Source organism: Rhinolophus sinicus, linkage group LG10, assembly GCF_036562045.2.
Source record: "Rhinolophus sinicus isolate RSC01 linkage group LG10, ASM3656204v1, whole genome shotgun sequence".
Lineage (NCBI taxonomy): Eukaryota > Metazoa > Chordata > Mammalia > Chiroptera > Rhinolophidae > Rhinolophus > Rhinolophus sinicus.
This window is the reverse complement of record NC_133759.1, coordinates 95,170,864-95,195,191: the sequence shown is the minus strand read 5'-3', so window position 1 is coordinate 95,195,191 and position 24,328 is coordinate 95,170,864. Positions and strand designations below refer to the sequence as shown.

At 43.3% G+C, this 24,328-nt stretch overlaps 1 long non-coding RNA gene across 3 annotated transcripts in view; it reads right to left on the bottom strand.

The window, feature by feature from the left end:
* Positions 1-1,803: 1,803 nt before the first annotated feature.
* LOC109451629 (uncharacterized) overlaps positions 1,804-24,328 on the bottom strand; it is a 397,673-nt gene continuing 375,148 nt past the window's right edge. For all 3 annotated transcript variants that reach the window (XR_012489525.1, XR_012489526.1, XR_002137999.2), the window contains one exon: positions 1,804-2,323. This is a non-coding gene — a long non-coding RNA (uncharacterized LOC109451629). The remainder of the gene's footprint in view (positions 2,324-24,328) is intronic.

Sequence of the window (24,328 nt, the reverse complement as noted above, 5' to 3'; positions counted from 1 at the left end):
GGAACAGGATTCCCTAATCTCTGAAATGGAGATGTTAACAGTATTCATTCACCTCCAGGGCCTGTTGCAAGGATTAAATAGAACGATAATGCGTGTCAACCGAGGTGTCTGGCACACTTGGTAAGGGCCCAAAAGGGGTTGCTCAAAAAATGAGAAGTGAAGAAGCAGAGGTCATGGTCCACCCTATGATCGCTTTTAAAGTGCTAAAAATAATTACGATACTGTGTTAAAAATAAATATTAATACAATATTAACTGTCTGAGTGCACTTCTAAGCATGGCATTAAAACGCAGTGCGGCAGGATCCCCGTCCAAAGCAATTCCCTTACATAAAACCATAACTTCAGTCCTCCCTGCCAAAACACTCTCGGCCACCTGGCCTTACACCACAGTTTCCTACACCCTGGACCACAGCTCGAGTAATTCTGTTATCTTCAGGGCAAATGCAAATCCCACTTTCTTGGACGAATTAACCTTTGAGTTTCCCCTGAAGGAAGGGGGGGGGGCAATTAAACAATCTTTCTGGCATGTAACAACAACGACAACAGACCACATCATTATCTTGTTATAAACACACCCCCTTAAAATATTTCTCACAAGTGCGTACCAGTTCCCCCCACTCGCCCATTGCTGCCACCCCCGTCCCAGAATATTGTAAAGGGATGTGGGAACTGGCCTGGTTCACATTAGGGGCTCTGAAAGGTTGGAGGAGAATTGGATATAAGGTTAATATTTGGCAGAACCTTGTAAATGACCTGATTGTTATTTTATATTGCCTACAGCAGGGGTGTCCAAACTTTTTTCAACGTTTTCCACCAAGGGCCATATGCGGTAAAATACACAAACAGCCGGGCCACTCACTCGAGGTGAAGTACATATTGTCTCACCTGGTTTATTTAAGTAAACTAAATATATTTTTGGAATTTGCTGCGGGCCAATAAAAAATGGATTGCGGGCCGCAGTTGGCCCGCGGGCCGCAGTTTGGACACCCCTGGCCTACAATCTCCAAATCATTGCTGCTTGCCAGAAAGGGCCCAAGTGTGGGCTGGTAGTTACACACAGCAGTGTCACAGGCCTGTGAGGAACGCACTTGCTGTGTGCGTGTTTGTGTGTGTGTTTTCCATGAGTGTGTGCATGGCACAGCCGTCTTTTCTTACCCCCAACCAAAATACAGCAGAAACCCAGCACAGCAATTATTTTTACAGATTTTTTTTTTCGGTCTGCCCTCAGGGGACCTTCTCCCAATTTAATTGTCTAAGGGGATTGTTTCCTTGTGGGATTTTGTTTCAAAACGTTCCTGTTAAAATTTCTTTCTGAGGGGGAAGAAAAGAGAGGATGGAATTTTTTTTTTTTAAATCTCCCTAAATACACACACCCACAATCACATAAAAATTCACCAAACTGTGTATCCTGAAATTAATAGAGGTGTTTCATGATGCATAGATTGTTAAATTATTTGTCTAAAGATATGTTTAGAATTGATTATATTAGAGGTGTATAAATCTTGGGCTCCCTGCCCCCACTCCTGTGCCTTGGAAATGAATTCAAGCAAACCAACTGAATTTTAAGTTAAGACAAACAGGGGGAGAGATCATTTGTCTCCAGTTATACATGAAATAGCTTATAATAGTGGATGCAGAGTTCATGAGGTATATGTTCGACCTCCTTTGATATAAATTCCATCCTCAGCTCACAAAGAAATTGTATTTATGCATAAAGACAGTGCTCTCTAACATGAACTCCTATAAATTACGAGAACAGAAAATCCAAATTTATAAGATGCCATTTCTGGATTTATTTTTAATGCTCTCTCGCGCATATTACCAAACAAATGCCACATTAGCAGAGCATGAAAGGCTTTTTACTGGGATAAGCTACAGCCATGAAATTCACAGCACAGGCTGGGGAGGGGGTGGTGGTTAGGCACAAATAAAGAAGCAAAGAGACAGTGAGAGGGACCAGTGCCTGCAATTTGTCTTCGTGTAGACAAGCTGGTCCCTTGCCTTTGAAGGAAGGCATTAATGAACTCATCTTGATCCGTCAATGATAGCAGACACAGGTGATTATTTTTCTTTTTCCTAAAAACATGTGAGATTGTGTTTCTCCTTCCAAACTCCACACAGCAGGATCCGATCCAGTTCTCCTCTGCATCTTTCGCTAACTCATTCAATCATTCATGTATTTGTTCATTCATTTTTTTCATCAAGTATTTATTGACTGCTTCATATGCGTCAACCATTCAGTTCAGGAACTGAGGACACGGAGTCTAGTACGAAGAACAATGCAGGGTGGTAGTTAGAACACAAGCTCTGGAGTCTGTCTGCCTGAGTAATGCACAAAGAAATAATATTCATGTTAATAATTTGAGTTATGCACAAAGAAACAACAGTCATCTTAATAATATTGGCTAGCATTTATTGAGGGCTTACTCGGTGCCAGGCACCATTCTGTTTCTACATGCGTTAATTCATTTAATCTTCTCACATCCCTACGAGACTAGATATTATTTACCTTTACTTTAACAATGAGAAACTGAAGTTAAAAGTTCTCATAGCTAGTAAGGAGTAAGACTAGCATTTGAACCCACGGCTTCAAGACCAGATTTAACCACTGTGTTGAATGGAGTGGGCATTCCGACATCAATCAATCAACCAATCAATTAATCACTCAGTCAATCATCAATCTCCCAGCTCTACCCTTCATTGACTGCGTGACTTTGGACAAGTTAGTTAAACACTTACTGCCACAGTTTTCCCATCTCTAGTATGCAGATAATAATAGCGCCTGCTTCGTAAGCTATGTACGGTCAAGGTGAAGGTTAAAGGACAGGCTGCACATGTCCCTGGCCCAGGAATGTGCTCAGACTCAGCTCTCAAAACTTATTTATTATTATCACCATTACGTATTTGATAAATCCCCTCTCTCTCTTACTACATACAAAGGATGCACTAAGACATCAGGGTTTCATTCTCTCACAGAACCTGGCTGAGGAAGGGCCAGATTCAAAACACTGTGATCAACCAGCAGAGACACCAAGGTCACATGACTGGTCCAAGGCCAAGCACCAGAACAGTCTAGTGAAAACTGCTGTCTAGTTCAAAGAAAGTCTGGGGATTGTGACGGGTGGGATTCAGTGGCGATAGCCCTCTGAGGCTTCCACCTACAACCCAAGTCCCCACATGTAGCACAATGCCCCCCTGTTATTAGTCTCTCTTTAGGAAAACCTTGAGATAGTGGCTCTGAACATTTAAGACTTTTGATTGTTTCTTCTTTTTAAGAAACCCAAAGGTCATGAGGACAGGATGCAAAAATATCAAAATGCTCAAGAACATTCAAGTGGCAATAGTAAGAGCTCATTCTGTGCAAGGTGTGGGCACCAACCCCTCAATCTCTTTCTTCAGACATCAGCTCTTATTAATCCAATGACTTACCTTCCGTCTCAGGCAAAGTTTTCGGTGGCAAGCAACAGGACTGAACTGGGCTGACTAATGTGAAAAGGAATATATCCAAAGGATATAGGGTAAAATGCCAGTAGGAACCAAACTCAGAGACTATTAGCCTGGAAGAGGAGCCCAACCTGTCACAAAAGATGCGAGCAGCAGAGTGCTTCCTCTGGAACTGAGAGCCCCATGTTGGAACTTGTATCTCTGGATCAGTATACCAAGTGCCTAGAATGATATCGGACACGTAGTAGGTGCTCAGTAAATGTTTGCTGAATGAACAAACAACTGGATCAACCCCAAGACATGGGATGGACTGAAAGTATAAGTAGTAGCCCAAAAGATTTTTGAAGTTCACAGAATGCCATATCCGTAATAGTGTAACAGATGCACCAGACTCCTGGGTGCTGGGCAATGTCTGGGGCTGACACTGGAAGCACGGCTCTGCCCTGCCAGGTGCTGCCTCCTGAGACTTCCTGTGTCTCAGACAAAAACAGCCTCTACTCCTCACACGTCGGTGAGGGAAATATTAGTATCCAAATTTTGCAAATGAGGAAACTGAGGCCCACGGCAATTAAACAGCTTTTCTAAGGGCGACAGAGATGGAAAGTAATGGAGCCGGGATGGTGACCTGGATTTTTGTGATTCCAAAGCACATGACCTTGAACCCTGCTTGGAAGGGCTTTGAGTTTGGTGGGGCAGTTCTCATGGTGCCAGATCTCTGAAACCTGTATTAAGTGGCCATGTGAAGGTAAAGAATTTCCAGACAAACAGGCAAAGAAGGAAGCAAAGTAGCAGTGTCACCACATGAGAGACCTCTCCAAACCATCGTTTAGTTTTCTGACTTCTTAATAATAATATAATGGCGCATTGCGTATACATGACAATTTTATAGTATCCATCTCATTAGCACCTCTCTAAAACCAAGGCATTATTTAGACCATACAATTTGCCATTTGTCCCTATTTTACAGATAAGGAAACAGAGTCATGAAATGATGTGGTGATTTGTACCAATATGGACAGGAAGGGAATTCAGCGTTTTTCTTGCTATTCTACCCTGCTGCTTAATATAATGTAGATAAAGAGCCACACTTATAAATAAATAAAAAATACATAGAGGAGTGGGCATGTATGTGTACACGTATGTGTGTGCCAAAAAAATGTATACACATGACTTGTATTCATCTTTTGTGTCCGGTATATATTGAGTATTACAAGTTTAATAGTTTTTTTCCTTTCTTAAAATGTGTATACATTTTTTGGCACCCTCTGTATATGCAAATATGGGTGAGTCTGTAGATATAGTCACGTATGTGTATACACACACGTTGTGGGTACAGATGCTAATCTCAAGCACACCACCTGTTGATCACCCCAGCTCTTAGGGTCTCTGTGCTCCAGACACATCTGGATTCCAGCAGTGATGGGATAGCACTGGGAAACATCCTGAAGGAGACAGACAGGACTCAAGACATCTGGTTTCTAGACGCCACCTTTCTACTTTCCCCGCTTACTAAAGAGGGGCTTGGTCATGTGGCCCCCGCATTAGACAGTTTCCCTGATCCTAAGTTCAACCTCTGGGTTTCTAAGTGCTGTTGTCTTTCTACAATATGTTCGTGGGTCCTCTCCCTTTGCCCAGTGAAGTCCTATTCATCCTTCACACGCTGGCTTGAACCTTCCTTCCTCAGGAGGGTTCTACTCTCTCACAGAGCCCTGTACTTTCCTTTTATCACATTTATAATAGTCCGGCAGTTTTGAAGCCATCCTTTCATTGGTGTATTGTTTGAGCTGAGCTGAGCTCTCGCTGCGAGGCTTGTAACTTCCAAGGAAACAGGAGTCCTGTGAGTGTCCCGTGCTGCAGCAAGCCCAGGGCCCAGCCCTGGCACGTGGGAGGTGCTCCATCACTCTGCTTATTGAACGGACGTGAGACAGGAACTGGGCTGGAGCTCAGTTTCTACGGATAGGAATTGGGTGAGGAGGAGCACCTTCTAAAGATCAGTAAACCAGCAACTGCTTTCTCTCCGTAGCAAGATTTTAAGGTTAATCATATTTAGGGCATTTTGACTTTTGACTATTTCAATTCTAGTACTAGATTGGAAAAAAAAATTATCAGTAAGCTTTTTGTGAATCTGTGACATAAATACCAAACCACTGGGATTTCTTCATTCCATTATAGCCTGGCTTCTCTCCCATACCTGAGCTATATAAGAGGTGACCAAAAACTCTGGGGGTGATAAAAAATAAAATAAAACTGCTTATTTAAATGAACTGAGTGAAACTTCACTTTGTAAAAATTTTTGGGAGTGTCCGTTGGCAAAGCCACTTGAGCTAACCACACAGGAAACTACATCTCATGACCTATGATTCCACCCTGTTTTAAAACAAAGTGTTCTCCCCAAATTGGTCACTTTTTTTCTTCATTAGATTAATTCCAAATAGCTTTTGATCCATTTCAAAAGGTAAATCGGTACTGCCAGGATGCAGACTGACTGCCATCCAAGCTATTCAAAATGTCCCCAGGACTTGAGTGTTCTCATGACAGCAGCTTCTTAGGGTGACCACTTCAAACATGGCGGTGTTCATGTGTTTTGTTTTGTAAGACAAATTACTTTAGATAGTCACAACCCAAAATTTCTTAAAGGTAGATGATTAAGACAAAGACAGTTTTTACATAGCTGTTCTTATAGTGTTTGATTTAAACCTCTTGATATGATTCATGGGAGATGAAGCAGTGATGTGATTGATTGATATATTCTTTTAGCCCACTAGGTTGTAATGTCAGAAGGATAGAGATCATGTCCCTCGTCTGACTGTTGTATTCCCAATAATGAACAAAGTGCTGGGAGGCAATATAAGATGGTGCCAACGCATTCCAGCTTGCCCAAGACGGTCTCTGCTTACCCTCGGTTGTGCTGGTGGAATTCTCAATAGCATCCCCTTGCACTCTTGAAAATGTCCTAGGGTGGGAAATAAACTATGTAGCAATAGATGTTTTGACTGCATCATGGATGCAATAATGGATAAATAACTAAACCAATGAGTCACACATCTCTCATATAAGATGTGTGATGAATTGATAAGCTGGTTCTCTGAAAACACAACAAAACAAAAGCCCTGATTTGTAATGTTTGCTGATTTCTGTGGTACATACTCCCACTGTGGCTGATTCTAAGCTATCAGTGTCACATCACTGAACAAGGGGTTGAGCAGGATTGTGTGAGCCGGGATAATCTGGCTCCCATGCCACTGTTCCAGTAGTCTTCAGTTGCACATTCGTGAGACACCAGATTGAAAGAGGTTGTGTGGTCTATTCCAGGGACGATTATAAACAAAATGTAATAACTGATATAACAGAGATATCCATCAGAACGGATGCTGGTCTGACCACTGCAGACAGGGCTGTAATGAGCAATGCAGTTAACAGAGCAACCTGGCTCTCTGAGGACCGAGGACGCCATTTTGACCTCACCTGCACTGTGCACTCACTCACCAAACTTACTGACTTAGTTTGTCAAAGGCAGGGCAAGGACAATAGCAACATAACTTCCAGGTCTTAGAGCAATCTTTTGGTGTTTCCTGGAATTCTGAACAGGAGCAGACGAGTCCTCCCCTGTGTGGTGTACTCTCCGAAGCTGTAAATGGATCACAGAGCATCACAGATCCACGCTGGGAACTCCTGCTGGCCTGCCCTACTGGAGAACATGCCACCGTTTCTCTGTTACCTTGATGTGGAATTGAACTGTAGAGGAGTTAGACAACATAAGCTAAAAGTATTCTCGACCTCCCTTTGATATAGGTAGGGCAAAAAAAAAAAATTTTTTTTTAAAGATAAAATAAAACATACTCCCAGACCATCAAGACCACAGTTCTTAGAAGATGTGGGCAAACTTTCAACTCTGTGAAGAAATAGAGAAGTGCTCCAGTAGATGAACACGGACAAACTGTTAAAGGAAAATGAGGACATATCAGAACTCTTCCTTGGCATCTGTCTTAGTCCGTTTGGGCTGCTATACCAGATGCCATAGAATGAGGAGCTCATAAACTACAGAAATTTATTTCTCACAGTTCTGGAGGTGGGAAGTCCAAGGCATTGGCAGATTCGATGTCTGGTGGGGGCCTGATTCCCAATTCATAGACAGTTGTCTTTTCTCTGTGTCCTCACAAGTGAAAGGGGAAAGGGAGCATTCTGGGGTCCCTTTTATAAGGACACTAAGCCCATTCATGAGGGATCCACCCTCATGACGTAGTCACCTCCCAAAAGCCTCACCTCTACATACCATCACTTTGGGGATTAGGTTTTAACACATGCATTTTGCGGGGACACAAACTTTCAATCCATAGCAGGATCTTGAAGGGTGGTTGGAAGAAGCTGAGTGAAGCTGTTGCTTTGATGCTGGAATGCATTCCATTTTCTCTGCAGACAACAAAGATTAGCAGGCAACATTCCTGAAGGTTGTCAAACTCCTTAGACAATAGATTCTTGGAAGTCCATGCTTTCATAGTATAGTTAGGACACACCTCGTCATAGGAGGAGGCAGATGAAGGTGTTGCCAGTTTGGGGAGGATTTCTACATCACCAGAATTGACTGTCACTGACGTTGCAGGACTTGAAGGCATAGATAACTCCTATATCAGACGCAAGGGCTGACTTCATGGGTATGCGACCTGTGCAGCTCCCCTGAGCTGCCCCATACTCGGAGGGACCTCACTCTTGGTTTAATGCTCTGCTGTTGCCATTTTGAAATTCTCAATCATTTTTGAACAAGAGATCTAGAATTGTCATTTTGCAGTGGGCAGTGAAAATTGGTTTGTGTCTTCCCAAAGGGCCATTAAAGAAATTAAAGTTATAATTTTTCAAATAGTGTATCCTGGAGACCTAGAATTACCACCAAGGTGTATTATGAGCCACCAAGGGAAGGCCAACAGAAGTATCCATTATGTTAATCAAGAGGGATCATAGAGCCCTTCACCCCATAGCAAGGATGCATCTTATCTGAACAACTAACCCATCATAACTAATCAGGAGGCCTAGTGAAGAGAAGGCAACTGTGGGAAACAAGTAAAGTGGGGTAGCAGAGAAGGTGACTAGAATACGGAGTTTTTAGAGGGAAGCTCAAAATATAAACTAGAAAGGCAAAGACCAATTTCCCAAATTTGCAAATATTATTTCCACATTGCCACCCATAAGTCCCTAAATTTGTTTCCTTCATTTTCTCTTTCTCTCCTTTCCTTCTTCCCTCCATTCGGCCACATAATTGTTCAATAAAGCTGTATCGTAGACAATGAAAAGTATAATATTAATAAAAAGATAGAGAACTCTGAGAGTTTGGGAAAAGAAGACTTCATGCCTAGCTGGTGGGAAGATACATTTGGAGGAGTCGGCCTGGTAGCTGGTCCTTGGGAGATGGGAGTAACTTGGATACAAGGTGACAGAAAGGTTTTCTAAGGAGAGAGGACAGTGGGAACAAAGGCATGAAATGAGAAAGCCTGGGGTGATTATAGAGAATAGTGCCTAGCTTTGTTCGGCTGAAGCACCAGGTTCCTAGCAGGAGCAGTGGGAGGCAGAGTTTTCATTTCTCCCTCTATTGATTCTTTTCCTAAATATTTCAGATGAACAGAAGCTAGCGTAGAGAAGGAGATGCTTAGCCAAGTAACTGGTCCTTACTGACGAGTCTTATCTCTATCCTGCACTGTGACATATCATAAATTTCCCATTTGGAGAGGATATCAGTTAGGACAGGCTCCGTGATACTGGAGCAATAAACAATCCTCAAATTTCAGTACCTTAAAATGTTAACAAAGGTTGATTTCTTGTTCATGCTCTATGTCTGCAACAGATCAGCTGGAGACTCTGCTTTGCTTCATGCTTTCTTCAGTCAGGGAGTCACGCTGAAGGCCCTGCCATCTGGAACTTTGCTGGGTGCTGTGTGAGGGGCCAAGAGCAAGCCAGACACTGGCCCTTACAGGCTTTTGGCCAAAGGAGGGGCCCATGTCACTTCCCTTCACATTTCCTTGACCATGTCAGTCTTATGATCACACCCAACTTCAAGGGGCCAAATCAGATGCAACCCTATCATGTACATTGCAGAAGAAATACTGGAAATATTTGATGAATGGCGCCAATGAAAACCACAGAGAATCTCAAACTGATTTGTTCCAAGACACCCAAACACTTGCGTCAGTCTATGTATAAGATGATTGGATAGGCAGGTTTTTATTTTTTATTTTTTTACAGTTCCATATTTTAGTGCTTTCACAATTTAAATAAATAGATTTATTTATATATCTGAATAGAAGTTTTTAAACCAGTTTGTTTAAAAAACTTCTTACCAATTTTTTTTTTTTCAAATTCATGTTACCTGGGAACTGCAGACATTTTCATCATCCCAGCCCTCCTTTACTTCTCACCACTTTACGTAGACATCTACAGCCTAAACCACAGGATCAAATATTACTTATGTATTATAATATATTACCCTGGGATTTTCTCTAGTTCAGGAATAAAAATGCCTTACCATTGTTTCCTCCTTTCCCCATGACAGACATCACTAATCAATCATGGTCCTCTTTTTCCACTGAACACAATTTGAGTTCTTCTCAATAGAGTGTGCCACTGATCAGAATTTTAATGAGATAAGACCAATTTATCATTCTCTTATAACAGGGGGGAAATGTTATCTAAAACCCAGACTATTCTCTAAGAAATCAATAGCATATTAATGGGAAGGACTTCAATCTTTTACATAATTACTGATTTGTTGATTCTTTCATTTATTCAGCAAGTATTTATTGAGAAACTACTATGTGCCCAGTACTGTTCTAGGCACTGGGGATGCTGAGAGCTGTGATAAGCATGGTCCCTTCCCAATGGAACCATGTTCTAATACTGTGAAGTATGTCAATAAGTTCAGGAGCAAGAGACAGAAGTAAACCATACTGCAACATAGAGCAGAAAAACTTAAAGTTGTAAATGGAGTAAATGGATTTTGAAAGGGCTGAGGAGGAGCTGAATGCCTGAGTAATCCATGTGGTAAAGCTAGACAAGAAAAAGAAATGCCTCTAGCAGCAGTACCAAAAACTATCCTCATTTACACTGTGGATGGAAAAGGGGCTACGTGTTAAACCTGACAAGCTCAAGGGACTGAAAATAACCACGTAGGATGACGTGAACATAAAAATTTCTAACTAAGGTGGGCCATGGCGGGAAATCACATCCTTGGCCTGTAGCTTCCTTGACAAAGGTCAGTCTTTACCTTGAGTGAGTCTATCTGTTGTCTTTTTGCATCTAAGATAACATACCCTTGGAATGTCAGAGTAATCCCTTTCCAGACCCCCCAGAGGGTACAACTCACCAGACCAGAGTAAGAAACTATAGAATCTCTCATTGTTATCTTGTTCCCCAAATACCACCTCTATGTGCTGTAAAATGCTACTAACTATCCTGTACCCACCAACGTAAAAGAAGTGTGTGTCTCTCCATTTCGCTTTTTATCCGATCCCAGAGACTTCCCCGCTTTGCTTTCTCCCACCCCCTTAATCTACAATCAATGGATTTCATGTAACCTTCCTCCTTTGATTCTAATGTATAAAATAAGTTACAAAATGGCCATTTTCCAGAGCATTTTCTCAATCTGTTGGGACTTTGCTTCCAAGCAATTGTCATCAGTTTGGCTCAAATAAACTTTTATAAGCTTTCTCTTAGGCTGGGTGTTTTTTCATCGACAACACTAAAAATCAAATCTATTAATACTTACTTATATATTTGCTAAGACATGATTGATTATCCTTCCTAAAAGTAACTGTTTTTACAATTCATTCATACATTCATTCATTTGTTCATTAATTCAGTCATTTGTTCATTCATTTATTTAGTCAATTATTTACTTAGCATTTACTATGTGTCAGATAATAGCTGGTTCCATAGGAATTTAAATACAAATAAGATGAAAATCCTGCCTTGAAGGAGTGCCCGGGTTGGGGCTTGGGGGGCTGGGCAGGGACAGGGGAGACTGACTAAGAAGCAAATAATTCCAAGACAGAGCAATAATGGAGGTGATGTTTCCACTGAAAGAGTGATCGTCTTTGGCCATACCAGGAAGGCTTTGAAGAGGGCTGGAGAAAAGTGAGTGGAATTTTCCATGAAGAAGAAGAGACCACAGACATTACAGGAAGAAAGAGGGATACAGCAGGACAGAATGTGACAGGTTGGAGTGAGCCTGGGGAATCTGACAGTTATCACCAGCTTTGGCATGTTGAGTGGAAGAAGATGAGGTTGCGGAAATTTGTAAAGACTTAAGCCATGAGAATGAATAAAGTTCTTAGGATGGGATTTCAGGGACGGACAGTAGGAACCTGTGAGGTTCTCCTGACACCAGTGAAATCAATACCCAGGATGCCACCCACTCCAGCTACACATAGAACTTCCCCAATGTAACGGTGCAACTGCCTCCTTTGCTCTGCTCTTGGACACAGGCTTTCTCCCTGCTCTACAACCCTATGTCTGCAATGCAAATGAACATGACCTTTCCAAAGGACAGTATGCTCTTCAAAAAAAGAAAAATCATGAGTGCATTGAAGGGTACTCTCTCAGCTGGTGGTATGAAAAGTTGCATCTTTCTAAACCTGAGCCAACAGACCTCCACCACACTGGAATGCCTGTATCCTCAAGGTCATTTATGGTTAGAAGTCCTGAGTTGTTAGCTTGTAGAACTTTCCTTTTTATCCTTGTGAGGAGTTGGGCTTGACCTTGAACCGTGTTACCTTCGAGTCTTAAAGAGTCACTGTGCAGTGGATGCTCAAGCCTACGCGTTGTTTGTAAGTACAGCGGCCCCCTGAACGGCCTCAGGTGGCTACGGGGGCTCATCGCAGGGATGCTGTTCGCAGCGTGTGCCTACTTCATTTCCTCCTCTCTTCGGGGACTGACTTTGTTTGTAGGTTCATATGTGCTCACGCTACACGCTCACTACATTTCCTCTTCCTTCGCATCCAGACACTGTGTTTCCTCTATTTCCCTGCTGCCTGTAGTTATGCCTGTTTGGACCATCTCATTTACTCCTGACCAATGGAAACGCAAATGAAAATGACGTGAGGCTTGACTCTTAAAAAACATCCGTTGGGACCCTCCAGCTCTCTCTTCTCCTGCTGTGGCTACCTGAAGGCCGTGTGTTCAACTGGCACGCCTACATGCATGGATGAGAAATATACTCTTACACTGTGAAGCTACTGAGAGTTGGGATTTGTCTATTGCGGTAGAGAGCACTAATTTCCCCAACACCACCTGAGGCAAAACATGATTTTCCCCAGCTAGTAGAATTCTATTTCCTCTGTTCAAGAGACCAGCCCCACTGAGACCTTAATCTCAGTTCTACTTTCCTGGGCGAGGGAGTCTGATTGGTCTTCCATTAGCTGATGCCAGGGCAGAGAGCTCATTGTAGAAATACGGTTTCTCCCACAGGAAGCATGTGGATTGATGGGGTAAGAGAATCAGGTCTTAGAAAATGGAAGCTACCTTCTCCATAAGGAGAGCCTGACAAACAACTCAATAGATATTGCTGCTAAGAATATTCCTGATATACTTTCAGAGGCATTAAGAGAGAGAGACCCACATTCAGTATCTTTGGAAGGTTCTAAGCTCCACCCTGCCAACACTGGCCTCTGCAGGTTTGCTGTTAGCACTGAGATGTAAGAAGAGTTCAAAAGGACCACTCCTTTCTGACGGTCCTTCACCCCATCCCAGGATCTCTGTCATGGTTGCCAAGGAAGCTTCCAGCTGTGAAAGACCAAACTGGTAATCAAACCATGAAGCTGTAAGTCATTTTCCATAAGCCACTGAACAGCTGTCGGATGTTAATGAATTTGACTCAGTACCACCCAGGAGCTGAATTTTACGGGCAAAAAGTGACAAGTTTCCAAGACTATGACACAGCTGATCACACCCTCTGTTCCTTGGAGAGGAGGTTCATCTTCTGAGGGAGATGAATGCTTGCCACCAGAGTATCCTTAGCCATTGGAGAAGATGAAGCCTCAGTGCTCTTTTGTAACAGCCTCCTGCCCATGGGGCTGTGATGCTTTGTAAAAACACATGAGCTTTTGTGGTATCACTCTCTATCTACAGAGACAGGCAGGTGTGATTTGCATATAGCTCATTTACATATAGAAGAATCCTCCAAACCTTTTCAAACCCTCTGGACTTAAAAGCCCACGACAGGGAGGGTGGCAGGAGTGGGTGGTAGCTTAAAAACATATTTTTGTTTTACGGGAGGGAGGAGTTGGTGGCTGGCAAGACCAGCAAAGCTCTTTAACAAACCCATGGACATTCCAGGAAGGGAGGGGCAGAACAGTTTGGAACATGAAGCTTTGCTTGAGGGAGTGAACAGAGAGCCTCCTCGGGGAGGACGAGGACCAGATGACAGTACAACACAGAGCCTGATAGGAACCGTGGAAGACGGGTGGTTGACAATACTGTGCTAGTTCTACCTCCAAAATATAGCTTCAATACTTCCCGTCTCTATCTCCATTGCCAGCTCTTTTGGCCTTCCTGGGCTATTGCCACAGCTTCTTGACTTGTCTCCTTACTTTCACTCTGGCCCACATCCACTCCATTCTCACCGGCAGTGCAAGCAATCTGTTTCCCACTGGAGCACGAGTCTCTGTTGCCTAAACTTCTCCCAAGACTTAGACTAAAGCGATCTCCTCAGCGCGGTCACGATTGGGCTGACCCTTGCTTGTCACTGAATGGCCTCCAAACTGCCTGTCTCCCTCAGTTCCTTGAAGTCACCAAATGCTTTCCCTCTGCTGGGCTGTGGCACGGGCTGTCCTTCATCTCCTCATTGGGTCCTCTTTCCTCCTCACTCCTTTCCTTGAGCGTCGACACCACCTCCGCAGAGAGGCCTTCCCTAACTCTAAGGAGAAGCCACTTCCCACCTTACTCCCCATCACGACACCCTGCCGTTTCCTTCATAACACCATAAACACGGTCACAAATGTATACAATTGTTTCCTTTTTATTCCTGGCACCTCCTGCTAGATTATAAACACCACAGGCTCAAGGCCATGGCTGTTTCCTTTGCCCAGTGCCAAGCTTTGGTGCTCATAAATATGTGTTGATAAAAATGAAGGGTTTGGGCTCCAAGCGGAGTGACTCCAGTCATAGCGTCTGGAGTGAGGTGGACCTGGATTTAGCTCCCAGCTCTGCTCCTTGCCAATACTGAAACCTCAGCTAGGTGACCTCCACTGACAGCTTCCACGTCCTTCTTCGTCATGGGGAGAAGCATGGCAGTTTCCTCTCACACTTGTCGATAGGATGACACAGTGCATGAGAAAGTTCTCAGTGGTGCCTGGCACACAGTAAGTGCTCAGAAAGTGTTAGCTGCTATTATTATTAATGATATCCATAGTATTGCTATCGTTGTTATTATTTAACTCCATTTAGGCATGGTCCTAAATCCTAACTGGAGAACAGTGAACAGGCCCTTCTCATGGTGTGTGTGTGTGTGTGTGTGTGTGTGTGTGTGTTATTATCATTGTGGCACATAACCCCAGCCTTCTGTTCTATTCGTTTTATACCAGACAGCATTTTACCACAAAGAGCGGCTGCTGTTTTCCTAACGGCAGTCACACACTTAATGCTTCAATTTCCACATTTTATTTTATATGTAATTTAAAGCCCATGGTGCCTTAATTGTAAAATAGGCCTTATTAAAATAATAGCTTGAAAACCAGTGGGGCTCCCTGTGCCGAGCAATGAGGGTTTGTAGCTTAACGGCTGTTTACTAGGATTTAAAAAGAGACACAACCCAAATAAAGCTGTAAAGACATTTCCAGCATGAGTGATGGGCCAAGGACCAGCTGATAATTAAGCCCCCCTCCCCGCCCCCACACTCTTGCCCCCCTTCTGGTGCTGTCTGGAGCTTTCCTTAGAAATCCCAAGCACACCCTTTGCTGCTTTTACGATTGATGAGGCGGTGAGGATACTTCAGCACGAGTAAGCAAGGCAGTGCTTTGATTCATGGTGCTGGTGGGACTCCCAGAAGACCAAAGAGAATATCACTGATGAGGAGAGCAGCTGAAGTTGCTGTGAGGGACAGCAGGTCAAAGCTTGTGTAGCCCATGAAGCCAACCACGGGTTGTTAGGGTCTTTCATGCAGCCTGAACACAACCTCTCCACCTGAAGGGCCAGAATCCATCAGACAGTGGGACCAAATGGCATTATTATCTTCCGCTGCACCCACAAAACTGGCACTGAGCACAGGTAGGTTCTCTGTAAGTCTCAGAGGATGAAACACACTGGAGCTGGTAGGAGTTTCAGGTTCTAGCATAGTCACGATGGCTTTGTTCCACATGATCTTTCTCAGACAGGAACACTTAGATGAAGAGATTTTGTAGGATAAGAAAAGTCATAGCTTCTATCATTGGAACCACCAAGTGCTCATAGTAACTACGAGGTGGGTATTACCATTCTTCTTACTTTATGGCAAACGAAACCTGACCTCAGAATGACTTTGTTTAGTATAGGTCCACACAGCTCTTGAGCTGTAAGCGAGGACTGACATCCAAGATGGTTGCATGTTTACACTTATGCTCTGGCCACTGAACAATCTTGGGCTTCCAGGAAGAGAGCCCGGGGGGTCATCGGTATACATCCAACCAAGTTTCAGAAAACCCAGGTTTTAGGTCCTGCCTCTGCCGCTCCCTGTGTGACACTGAGTGAGATGCTTACCTCTCTGTGTTCTTGAATTGGAAATTAGATCCATTCTTCCTGCCTCACAACGCTTTTGTAAGGATCAAATACATTAACATTTACATACGTTCTTTGCAAGGTAAGAACCCTAATGGACCATTCATCATAGCAAAACTGTCATGTGAACCCACATAGAAAAGCATTTATAAAGCAAATCAACATTGAAAGAGGCAAGCAAATTAAGATTTCTGGTTCCAGAGGAATCCAATATAATTTCTAAGTTCTAGATGTATGACTTTGGGTAGGTCATCTCATTTCTCTGAATCTCAATTTTCTGCCCTATAAAATCAGATACTACCCATCTCTCAGCACTGCTGTGAGAATTCCATGATATTATGCCCACCAAGCAGCTTAAACAGGGCTTGGCACAGGTGCGCCCTGAACATTAGCTACCATTATTATCTCTTTAATGTATTTCTCTTCAAGACACAGTCCACTCCTCAGTACCCAGCCGGGCAGGGCTGTCTGACTTTCCAGTTGTCTCTCTGAACCTTTGTGGCATTATAGACTGAAAAGGGAAATGTGAGCCAAAGAGTGCCCTGAGGCTCCAACACTGTGGTTTTGAAAGTCAATACGTCTGTCGCTAGCAGAACACAGGGTCTCTTCAGGGACCGCCCACAGAGATGTCGCTGAGCTCTGCAAGCTCTGCACAGAGGAGTTTCATAGTGTGGGACGAGCTGCTCAGAAGAAGGGCTGTGTCGTTGTCAGGCCAGTGCATTTGCAGCCTCCCTTGTCAACCGGGATCTGTGCACAAGGAAGCCAGACTGCCCTGCCTTCTCCCACACCCAGACAGTGGCCAGGAATGCCACCCCTCCTGCCCGCATGGCCCTTCACACTTCACAAAGCGTTTTCACGTTTTGTCCATCATGGTCACACGCTGGACAATGAGTGCAAAACCCGGGAAAAGACACAGTGGTCATTCTCAACCAGCCTGGCTCAAAGCTGCAAAGCAGAGTGTAAAGAACAGTGGCGATTTTCCAGAATGTGAAACCAGACAGACCTGGGTCTGAATCATGGTTCTGCCATTTCTGAGTTTTGTGATTTGGGGCAAGTCCCTTAATTTCTCAACCATCTTTTCCTTCTGTGAGAAGCAGTTATGTGTAGTGGTTCAGAAGGTAGCTCTGGGTTCAAATGCTTGAGATCAAATTCAGGGTCATATATACCCTAATGTGTGTGTATTCTCAGATAATTTACTAATTTTACTATCTGTAAAGAGAATGAGAGGTCTGCTCTGAGGATGAAATGATACTAAAAATATGCATAAAGTCCTTAAGCTAGTAGTATCAAGCACGAAATAAATGTTGGCTGTTGTATTTGTCAGGGTAGATCCTGCTCTGCTCCAGTGAAAAACGAATCTTGAGATCTCAGTGGATTGACACAATGAGTCTATTTTTCACTCTTGCAGATGGAGGGATTTCTTTTGTATTAGGAAACTCAGGGATCTGGGTTCTTTCCCTCTTCAGGCATTCCCTCATCAACCTATGGCTTTCAAGTTCACAGTGGCAGAGAAAAGGAAGGTGAAAGAGGCACTGGGGCTCAAGACATTCCTTCAGCCAGAGCTGGTCCTATCACCCCATCTCACTGTCCAGGAAGCAGTTGTTAATGCAAATTGGGCTAAGGGCCTAAATCTCACTGTTGTGGTAAAGAGATTAAATAACAGTGTGTATGGAACGCTTAGCAAGGTTCCTGGCATGCAGTGAGTGCCTGTTGTGTGCTCTAGTGATGATTATTAGTTTAACTCAGTGCCGGCTGACTTGATTTAGTGCAATTCTGATTCAGATCAAACCACTGGTCATTCCTGACCATGGTCCATGGTAGGTCCCAGATTCTCTTAGCAGCCATGTTTGTCGCTCACTGTTATCAATATATCCCTACCTTTCTGCATCTCTTTTCCCTCTTCAAGTGCCCCCAGGGTGCCCGGAACCATCAAGTGGACCCCCAGTTTATGGCTCCTTCTCACTGTGGCATTCCACCAAGTAACAGTGTCAACGTTACACGATCATTGTTGATGTTTGACGTGCTCTGACTATCGATGGCGACATTGTACTGATTCATCCAGGAAAGTCTGATTGGAAGTAGACCAAGCACTGATGCTACAGTGACCCTGAGAGATCACTCAGAATTCTCAGCCTTGTTTGGATGAGCAAACTGAAGCTTGGAGTGGTTAGGGGTCTGCCTCCAGCCACAAAGCCGTTAGGAGAGGAGGGTGGACTCGACTCAGGATAATTCCCCATGAAGAGCTCTTTCTACTCTCTTCCTGGGGCCTCTGCAGTTGACTTCTGTGTCTTTTTGGAAGTGGTCACACACGTGGGCCTTTCCTAATCCTATTTACGCCTCTTTCCTTCAACAACTGAAACTTGACAAATTTAACACTCAAGCTAAAGCTAAACTCTTGCAGAAAACAAGGGCATACCATGTTATTCCTACCTGGGGCATTCTATGGCTGAAGACGCATGACATTAGCCGAGAGTTCACTGACCAATAACGATGGGTGTCAAGTACTCATCCACCCACTGTGGACACATTTTGAAGCAGAGACAGACCTTGAGGACTGTCCCCGAGTCACAGCACATAAGAGACTTTCATCCAAATGAAAAGGCTGATCTTCCCAACCTCAGTGGCAACATCCAAAAAGCGAAGACTCCAGTCAGTCATCAGTGACCTCAAGGAGCTGGTTCTCTAAATGAAGATCTGGGACCAACACACAAGAAAAAGGCATCACACAGATTCTCTCCCATGAATACTATTTTTTAAAAACTTTTATTTATTTTAAGTGTGTTTTTCCAGGACCCATCATCTCCAAGTCAAGTAGTTGTTTCAATCTAGTTGTGGAGGGCACAGCTCACAGTGGCCCATGTGAGGAATCGAACCAGCAACCTTGTTGCTAAGAGCACCATGCTCTAACCACCTGAGCTAACCAACCGCCCCCATGAATACTAATTTTTATGCTTGGTAGCTCCCACTCACTGAGTGCAGAGTCCTGTGCCAGGTATTGTAGAAATATTATCTTAAATCCTCACGGCCAGCATATGATGTCAAGATCATTTACTGGCATTTTTCGAGACTCAGAGAGGTTCAAGTGACTGGCCCAAGCCACACAGCAAATGTCCGAGTTGGAATTTAACTTCTAAATCTATAACTTTCCATATGACCATACAACAGCAGGATGCCACACAGGGGTTTGGCCTTGAAAGTATCTAGGAGGTGGGTAGCTTTTCTCACAAAGGTCTCCAGGGCCCTGGTATGTCAACAAGGCATCTCAGAGGGTCATGGTGACACAGATAAGGGCAAGGCCAGCCAGGCAGAACTCTGCTTCTACCAGAGATATTTCACTCTTTTGTATCTTCCACAGTGGGTTTTCACATGCATACTTTGTTTGAAAAATATGTTCTACTGCATAAAGGAAAGAGAAAGTAAAAAATAAAACTAAGAAGAGAACTAAAAATTATCGTTTTAGTACCATGGCCTCAATTTTAGGAACTAGATATGAAGGCCCAGGAAGTGAAAAGATTTGCCTAATGAACAGACAAAGAGCTCTAGCAGACAGGTTGTGGTTTAGAACAGGGCTTAGCAACCCTCTTCTGTAAAGGTCAAGGGTAGGCTTACTACTCAGCTCTTCCATAGTTCTGAGAAAGGAGCCACAGACAATACATAAACAAACAAACATGGCTGCGTTCCAGTAAACTTTATTTACAGAACAGGCTGAGGGCTGGTTTTGGCCCTTGGACCATAGTTTGTGGACCGTTGGTTTAGAACAAAGGATTCTTGACTCCTTAGCACTTTCTCTACAAAAGCAAAGCTTCCCCCTTAAAGACAGATGAATGGTATAGTGCTGTTATTTATTTTTTTAATGTTGAAGGAAAATGGAATATCCAAGTTGGCAAGTACATGAGGGTTTTATAAAACAAAGCATAGGTAAACCGTAATAGGCAGGTTAGTATGATTGGTAGGCAGAGCTTCCAGGATGCGGAATAAAAGAGAATCATAAGTAAGTGATTTAAAGAAAGAGCTCTGCCCTGATAATGCTGTTAAATGTGCCATGAACTGAGAAGTGTGACTAAGTCGAATCTGCATTCAAGGTCTAACATAAATTAATATATTTTGGGATTTGATAGAAGTGATGGTTGTACAACATTGTGAATGTACTAAATGCCACTGAATTGTACTCTTTAAAATGGTTAATTTTATGTTATATGAATTTCACCTCAATAAAAAATTTCAAAAATAAATTAATAAACAACAAAAAACTTGAAAATGAAATGCTGTCGTTCTCTGCAGTTGATCCTTCATCGTGCTTCAGGCCCTGAAACTGCTGAAGATTTCCCTTTGTTGGGTGAGGAAATTTGTCTGCCGTGCCCGGTAGCAGCATGGTGTGATTTTTTTGTTTTCCAGATTTGGTGTCACATAGGTCTGTTCTTATTCCTAGCTTCTTCGGTCCTCAGTTTCCTCACCAGTAAAATGGAGGTCAGCATTGTACCATTGGTTGACATGTTCATGAAATGAGATCTGATATAAACACTTAAGTCTAGGAAGTGTTCAATAAATGTAGCTTTTATTGTCTTCCTTTATTTCTTTTGTAGAACTGGGAGGGCAGGAGGTAGCCATTGTAAGAGATACTGGAGAAAAGAGTGTCCTGGTAAAGGAAACAGCATACGGAAAACCATGGCAGGTTCTAGGAAGAGAAGACGCTTATTTGACTAAAGAGTCAAGCGGAGAGTGGTAACATACAGAAGCTCCAGGGAAAAGCACACGCCGCGTTGTGAAGGACCTGGTAAGCAGGGCCTATTTGTTTGGTTGTTAATGAGGGTCATGACCAACTTGGCTTATTTTTAGAATCCTTGCAGGATTGGTATGGAAGCAGAGGGAGGAAAGTCAGTGAGGAGGGTGTAATCCAGGGAGGAGACGAGAGGGGCTGAACACTGATGTGGTAGGGGGCAAACAGGGGGTGAGAGGACAGAATGCTGCCCAGGTTTCTGCCTTGGACTCCTTGAGAGATGGTGATGTGCATTCCTGAGAAGGGGAAGACAGGGGGAAGAGCAGGTTTGCAGGGGAAGATGATGAGCTCAGGTGCAGAAAGCTACATCTGAATGGTCTTTTTTTTCTGAATGGTCTTAATATATTTATTTTTGAGAAACCTGTGGCTTTTATCCCCTTATTCATTCATTTGTTCATTCATTCATCATTGACTGAGCTCTTCATATGTTCCCGACAGTATAACTATACTCATTTTCTACTGCTGTGTAAAAAACTACCCTCTAGATGTAGTGGCTTAAAACAACAAACATTTATCATCTCACAATCCCTGGGGGTCAGGAATTCAAGGAATTATCTGGGTGGTTTGGGTTCAGGATCCCTAATGAGATTGCCTTAAGGCATGGACTGGCGTTGTAGTCATCTGAAGGCTTGACCGGGGCTGCTGGACCTGTTTCCAAGATGATTTACTCACATGGCTGTTGGCAAGAGGCCTTGGTTCCTTGCCAAGTGGGTCTCTATATAGTGCTCTCATGAGGCAATCACTAGCTTCCTCCAGAGTGAGTGATGGGAGAGACAGAGAGAGAGACAGAGACAGAGACAGAGAGAGAGACTACTCCCTCAAATAAAATATTGCTAGTCCCACCTTATTCTACTTGTTAGAAACAAGTCACTAGGTATTCACGGGGAAGGTATTGCATAAGAGCATGGATACCAGGAGGTAGAATCATTGGGGGCCATCTTGAAGGCTACCACAGTGGCTTGACATGAGCTCTGGGAACACAGTGATGAGCTAAAGAGCCAGCCAGCATATAGTCCAGTAGGAGATACAGACATATATAAAATTATTATGCACATAAAATATAACAACTAAGTAGGATAAGATAATGAAGGAAAAGACAGCAAGTTGTGAGAAACATGTAACTGGAGCGCTCAACTCAGAGGGAATGAAGGAACAGGAATTCATTTGTGAGGAAATTACACTTTTGGTGAGGCTTAAAGGAGTAGTAGTTAATGTTAGGTCAAAAAGATGATGGTTGCCTCAAAATGTTAAAATAGAGTTGCAGGATGACCCAGAAATTCTATTCCTAAGTATGAACCCAGGAGATGAAAACATATATCCACACAAAAGCTTGTATGTGAAGGTTCATAGTAGCATTATTTATAAGAGCCAAAAAGTGGAAACAATTCAAATGTCCATCAACTGATTAATGGAAAACCAAAATGAGGCATATCCACACAATGGAATATTATTTGACAATAAGAAAGAACAAAATACTGATACATGGTATAGGATGGATGGACCCTGAAAACATCATAAGTAAAAGGAGCCCAACACAAGAGACCACGTGTTGCATAATTCTATTTGTATGAAATGTCCACAATAGAAGACAGAGTAGAACAACAAAGTAGATCAGTAATTGCCTAAGGCTGGAGGTGAAGGGAGGTTGGGGGAACATGGGAAGTGATGGTTCATGAGCAGGGAGATTCTTCTGGGGGCGATAAAAATGTTGTAAAATATACTGTGGTGATGTTTGCACAACTTGGTGAATCTACTAGGAACCATTGAATTATGCAGTTTAAATGGGCGAATCTATGGCATGTGAATTACTTCTCCATAAAGATGTTAAAAAAAACAAACAAAGAAAGAAAATGGTTGGAAAACACTGCAACAAACGCAACGACTAGAAATGGAAGAAAATGTGGTGTGTGGGAGAAACTCAATGTGTCTGGAACAGAGAGACAGAGGGAGAAGAGGGATCAGATGACACAGGGACCAGACCCTACTGGCCTTTAGTGACCCCAAAATGATGATCTTTATAATTAGGGACTGGGAAGTCACTGAAGGCTTGTATGCAAGATCACGTTAAAGGTGTTCGAATGTTATGTAATAAGAGCTCAATAAACTAAAGCTTAATCTTCCTATTGTGAATACATCAACAGGGCAGACAGAGTAATGAAAGCCTTATTTTTCATCCTTTTCCCCTGACAAGTGCAGGTCCCAAAGCTTTGGGATAGTGCTTGAGTCCCTTGTCATGATGAGTGGCCCGCTTGCTTTCATGTGCTTTTCATTCACTCTCTTGTGTCCTAAATGGCTCCATATTGCTCAGTGAGGGGACACACTAGATGTGGCTGCCCTCGGGTGCTGACCCCATGTTCCCAGGTTGCAAAGTCCTTAGGATTGGGGGCGTCCCTAAGCTCTTTATCCTTCTCCAGATGGCAGAGTGAAAGAAATATCTGGTAACATGTTCATTCCACCTCATTGAATGCGGTGTACGTAGGTGTGGTGCCGCTGAGCCATCTATAGGAAAAGCTGATTTCAAGTTCTGGCACCACGATTAGCTGATTCACAAAAGATGTGAGTGTCCGTTTCTTCCCTGCACATCTGTCCTGTCTGCTTTTAATTTGGAAGCACCAGTTTTAATTTAGCGGCAGGACTGTAAACTCCATTTCTGTGAACACAGAATGACATACTTTGTGGAACTGGGGCCTCCGGCCAAGATCTGACTCTTAAGTAATTGATGGCCAGTGACTAGCTGAGAAACGCTCCAATGCGAACACTTTCCATGGCAAAAACCCTGTCATATCAGCTGGATTGCAAGCGAGCCTCCTGGGCTGCAGCCCATCTAAATACAGGCCTTGTCTTTAACTGCAGGCTCCGGAGCCCAAAGGGACCCTCCAGCTTCATTCTCAACATCAAAGGTCTTTCCAATCCATAGTTTCCTTTTGTCCCTCGTGCTCGGTTGGAGGCTGTGGCCCAATGCACAGATTTCCTCATCTTTGGAAACCAACCATATCAGGAAGGAGGCTTCAGCGTAAGGGGTTGTTTTGTTCTGGTGAAAAGGACACTCTTTTCATCACATTTGAGAACCAATTTTTAAAAATCTCACTCATATCCAATATTATGTGTGTGTGAGAGAGAGAAAACAGGCCTGCAGTTACATCACTCCTGTGGTTTAAGAAATCTTTTTCACAATATGTAGCCTGTTTTTGGGGCTGGGATGTTTGGAGAGCAGGGAAAGGGGCAGAGCAAAAGGGACTGAGGAATAAGAGAGAAAAATAAATCACCTTCACGGAAGAAGGAACGGAGAAGCAAAGGGAATAAGGTGGACAAAACCTCCATGAATCGGGGGATCCTCTAGATACAGAGACAGTCAGGATGTCCTCTTTTTTCAA